The sequence below is a fragment of the Equus asinus genome, chromosome 6 (genome assembly GCF_041296235.1).
Source record: "Equus asinus isolate D_3611 breed Donkey chromosome 6, EquAss-T2T_v2, whole genome shotgun sequence".
Lineage (NCBI taxonomy): Eukaryota > Metazoa > Chordata > Mammalia > Perissodactyla > Equidae > Equus > Equus asinus.
The window spans coordinates 28826538-28832537 of record NC_091795.1 but is presented as its reverse complement, the minus strand read 5'-3'; positions in this window follow the sequence as shown (position 1 = coordinate 28832537).

Below are 6000 nucleotides of genomic sequence, written 5' to 3'. Positions count from 1 at the left end.
AAAAAAAGAGGAAGATTGGCAACAGATGTTAGCTCAGGGCCATATATAAAGAATGTCTATAATTCAATAAGAAAAAGACAGACAGCAACCCAATAGAAAAATGGGCAAAAGACTTGAAGGACTTCACAAAAGAGGTGATTCAAATGGTCAATAAACACACGACAAGGATCTCACCCTCATTAGACTGGAGAAATACAAATTAAAACCATGAAGAGATATCTCTATACACCCATCAGAATTTTTTAAATGAAATAAACAAATTATAACATGGAATTTTAGCAAGAATGGGGAACAACTGGGACTCTTACATACTGCTGGGGAGGCGTAAATTGGTACAACGACTTTAGAAAATTGTCAGTGTCTACCAAAGCTGAACATAGGCATACGCAACAGCTCAGAAACTCACTCTTAACAGTGAACCAAAGTCATATACAAGAATGTTCATAGCAGTATTATTTGTAATTGCCAAAAATTGGAAAAAACCTAAATGTCCATCACAGTAGAATGGATAAATTGTGGTATGTTCATACAATATAATACGGTGTAGTGAAAACAAACAAACTACTACTACACACAATAGAGGTGAACCTCACAAACATAATTTTATCTTATTTTTATATTAAAAATTTTTTAATTTTATATATATGCTTTATTTTTAGCAGATAGATTCTTTTTTAAAAAATTATTTTATTGAGGTCATTTTGGTTTATAACATTGTGTAATTTCAGGGATACATTATCATCTACCAGTTTCTGCATAGACTGCATTGTGCTCGCCAGGAATAGACTAGTTTTTATCCATTACCATACATACGTGTCCCTTTAACCCTTTTGCCCAGCCTCCCACCCCCTCCCCCTCTGGTAACCACCAATCCGTTCTCTTTATCCATGTGCTTGTTTATCTTCCACATGAGTGAAATCATACAGTGTTTGTCTTTCTCTGTCTAGCTTGTTTCACTTAACATCATACCCTCAGGGTCCATCTATGTTGTTGCAGATGGTACAATTTTGTCTTTTTTTATGGCTGAGTAGTATCCCATTGTATACATATACCACATCTTCTTTACCCATTCATCAGTTGATGGGCACTTGGCTTGCTTCCATGTCTTGGCTATTGTGAATGATGCTGCAATGAACTTAGGGGTGCATAGATCTCTTTGTATTGTTGATTTCATGTTCTTTGGATAAATACCCAGTAGGGGGATAGCTGGATCATATGGTATTTCTATTTTTTTTTTTTTTTGAGAAATCTCCATACTGTTTTCCATAGTGGCTGCACCAGTTTGCATTCTCACCAGCAGTGTATGAAGGTTCCCTGTTTCAATATCCTCTCCAACATTTGTTTTTGTGTTTTTTTTTTTTGAGGAAGATTAGCCCTGAGCTAACTGCTGCCAATCCTCCTCTTTTTGCTGAGGAAGACTGGCCCTGAGCTCACATCCATGCTTATCTTCCTCTACTTTATACGTGGGACGCCTACCACAACATGGCATGCCAAACGGTGCCATGTCTGCACCCAGGATCCGAACCGGTGAAACCCGGCCCCCAAGAAGTGGAATGTGTGCACTTAACCACTGAACCACTAGGCTGGCCCCCATTTGTTATTTTTTGTCTTGTTAATTATAGCCATTCTGATAGGTGTAAGGTGATATCTCATTTGTAGTTTTGATTTGCATTTCCCTAATAATTAGTGACATTAAACATCTTTTCATGTGCCTGTTGGCCATCTGTATATCTTCTTTGAAAAAATGTCTGTTCATATCTTTTGCCCATTTTTTGATTGGATTGTTTTTTTATTGTTGAGTTGTGTGAGTTCTTTATATATTTTGGAAATTAACCCCTTGTTGGATATATGATTTGCAAATGTTCTCTCCCAGTTGGTGGGTTGTCTTTTCCTTTTGTTCATCATTTCCTTTGCTTTGCAGAAGCTCTTTAGTCTGATGTAGTCCATTTGTTTATTTTTTCTTTTGTTTCCCTTGCCTGAGTAGACATGGTATTCGAAAAGATGCTGCTAAGACTGATGTCAGAGTGTACTGCTTATATTTTCTTCTAGGAGTTTCATGTTTTCAGGTCTTACATTCAAGTCTTTAATTCATTTTGAGTTAATTTATGTATATGGTCTACTTTCATTCTTTTGCATGTGGCTGTCCAGTTTTCCCAACACCATTTATTGGAGAGACTTTCCTTTCTCCATAGTATGTTCTTGGATCCTTTGTTGAAGATTAACTGTCCAAAGATGTGTGATTTTATTTCTGGACTTTCAATTCCATTCCATTGATCTGTGTGTCTGTTTTTGTGCCAGTACTATGCTGTTTTGATTACTGTAGGTTTGTAGTATACTTTGAAGTCAGGGATTGTGATGCCTCTAGCTTTGTTCTTTTTTCTCAGGATTGCTTTGACTATTCAGGGTCTTTTTTGGTTCCCTAAATTTTAGGATTCTTTATTTCTGTGAAGAATGTCATTGGGTTCTGATTTGGATTGCATTGCATCTGCAGATTGCTTTGGGTAATATCACAAACAAAATTTTAAATGAAAGAAACTGTACACAAACTACTACATACCATATGATTCAATTTATATAACATTCAGAAAAAGGCAAAACTAGTCTATGATTTCAGAAGTTATCATAGAGATTACATTTGGGGAGGATGGTGGAATTAGTGACTAGGAAGGAACCAGGGGAGGTTTCTGGGATGTGACAATTGCTCTGTTTCTTGATCTGGATGATGGGTCACGTGAGTATGTTGAGTTTGTAATAAATTATATCCTGCACATTTAATATTTACATATTTTTATGGAGATTTATTGCCCTTTAGTAAAAACTAAAACACTAAAGGGAATAAAGAATATATTTTCCCTATATGGCTAAAAGTGGTTAAAGAAGGACTAGATGGTGAAGTCCTGTCCATTTGTTCCATCCCTTTCTTGTCCTACTCCTCTCCTTGTCCACTGATTAATACATGTTATGAGGCCTCACAAGCCTTTCCAATTCCCAACTATGGGTCACCCTATAGGAATATCATTTCAGAAAACACCAGTACTACACTCGGACTGTGGAATAATTCTCAGATAAACAAGAAACTTATAGTTAACACCTCATTCTCCTTGACTAAAACTCCAAGCTGCTTGAACGAACTCTAGGTCTCTGATGACAAGATTCTAAATAAAACACATATATTTCCCCAGAATGGGTTAATTAGATACATTCCTCCTTAGACTTAAAGAAATGTAACTGACTGGATTACTGCAGTCTTTTTTTAGCCCTTAGAAAACCTTGAAATTGTAAAGGGTCCTTTTTCCAATTTCTTTATAATCCTGTCTGGTGCACATTATGCCATAAAGTGTCTTTTGCTTTGGTGATTTCCATAGCCATGAAAATACAGCAGAGTCTGTGTAAATCCGCCCTCATTCAGTAACAGCAGAGAATATGCTTGGCTGAAGCAGAAGAAAGCTGCTCTCATGTCTCCTGCTCTTGGTTTTGGAGACATTCAGGGTAATGGAACAAGTTTGGCGCTGAACTCATGGGGATAGTCTTTAATAGCTTACGGTTCACAGGTTGTTCTCTAAATAAAAATCTTGATTAAATATGTGCCATTTTGATGAATAAATGTAAATATCATACATATTTCAGAGCACATAGGTTATATTAAGACTAGCTTTTTCAACAGATGAACTGCTGATTCATTCTCCTTCCCAAAGATGGTGACATGGGAAGTGTCCAACAAAGTGTCCAATTCTGGGTGTTCGGCACCTGCTGTCGCTATATTGCCAGTACACTGCGTGCTTTTCTGTGGAGCCTGGCAGGTGGGCTGTTTACAGATTTTTGCACATGTAGCATGCCTTTTGTTAGATGATGTGTGTGCCAATTCATTCACAACAGGGACGTCAACAACCTAAACTAAGGGAGAAGATGGGACAAAATGGTCTTCACTATTGCCTCCAACACTCAGATTCTATTATTTTAAACAGGAAAACTGTAAGAATCACATTTTTTTCTCATCAAACAAAATGAGGTACTTTTAAAGCAAAACAATATACATCAAGATTGGTCACAGTCCACTATGTTCAATACTAACAAATAATACGAACAATACTGTTTCAAAAGTCCAAGATATTGCTGTGTTTGGCATTTTAAGAGATGTCTCCTAGCCAACCCTCTGGCAACAAAGCTGGAAGTCAGCTTGAGGCATTTTGTTCCAGAAACCTATCATGCTAGCCACTTGGGTCAGAAATTAAGTAAAACTAAATGGAGAGCATTTAAACAATAAAAACAAAAGCAGCCCTGAAAATATCAGAGTTCTAAACTTCGCTTTTGTTGTGTCTGAAACCCTCCTACTTTGTCTTTGTGAAAGGACCTCATAAAACTCCAGTAAAGTTACCCATGTGGAAACATGTCACCAGACTCAGCTTCATCAATGAATAGATGATGTTCTCAAAAGACACTCCCAAATGAAGAGAGCTTGCAGAATTTCATCAACAGTAGTGACTGTTAGTCACTAGATAGAATACAAATATAAAAGTTGTTTTTCGATTATGCAACTGATGGCATGGTTTATAGCAAAACTGGTGAGATGGTCAGTCATTAACCTCTCATAAGGGAATAAAGGAATAAGATTTCTATCTTTCCCACCCTACCCCCTTAAATGAGTTTTCCAGGAAATGGAAACTTTTCACTTTGTTGAAATGTTTTAAAGTTAACTATTTTGAATATCATAAAATGAATTTTCCTGACTCCTTGTGCAAATGGTAGTGGTAAAATGTTTTTCTTGATGACACAGTCATTGTTGGCAAGATGGTGATATTCTCTCAGGAAATTATTTGCTACTGTACTACCTGGCCACAAACTACTGTTCTTTGTTTTGGTCTTTTTTGTTGTTTTTTTTTAATACCTTCTACCGCTTACTATCAAACTATTGTAACTATGACTTCTTTGTCTGGCCTGCCTTTAGCAGGCTCCACCTCTACTTCATAGTCTATGTGTGTAGCTTCTGTTCTATAAACTGGGGAGCTAGATCACCAAGCTCATTCAAATTCAATGTAAAGTAAGAATAAATTCACTCTCAGTAAGCATCTGCATGGCTTTTGTCTCGGTGGATGCTTATGAGAAAACACCAACGGATGAATGGATAAAGAAGATGACTGGGGCAGGCCCCATGGCCAAGTTTGCATGTTGTATTTCGGCGGCCCAGGGTTTCGCTGCTTTGGATCCTGGGCACGGACCTAGCACTGCTCATCAGGCCATGCTGAGGTGGTGTCCCACGTAGCACAACTAGAAGGACCTTCAACTAGAATATACAACTGTGTACTGGGGGGGCTTTGGGGAGGAAGAGGAGGAGGAGGAAGAGTGGGAGGAGGAGGAGGGGAAGGCAGAGAGGGAGGAGGAGGCAACAGATGTTAGCTCAGGTGCCAATCTTTAAAAAAAAATGCTATTTGAAAAAAAAGATGATGTATATATACATACAATGGAATATTATTCAGCCTCGAGAAAGAAGGTGATCCTGCCATTTGCCACAATATGGATGGGCCTTGAGGGCATTATACTAAATAAAGTCAGTCAGACAGAGAAAGACAAATACCGTATGATGTCACTTATATGTGGAATCCAAAAAACACCAAACTCACAGAAACAGAGGGTAGAATGATTATTACTCAAGGCTAGGGTGTGGGGGAAATGGGGAGATGTTGGTCAAAGGATACAAACTTCTAGTTAGAAGATGAGTAAGCTTTGGGGATTAATGCACAGCATTGTGATTATGGTTAACAATATTGCATTATATCCTTGAAAGTTGCTAAGAGAGTAGCTCTTAAATGTTCTCTCTGCAAAATAGAAATAATTAAATAATTGACATGATGGAGGTATTAGCTGGTGCTACCGAGGTAATCATATTGCAATATATAAATGTATCAAATCAACACACTGTACACCTTAAAGTTAGGTAACGTTACATGCCAATTATAACTCAATAAAGTTGGGAAAAAATGAATTAAAAAACCAAAGAAAAAT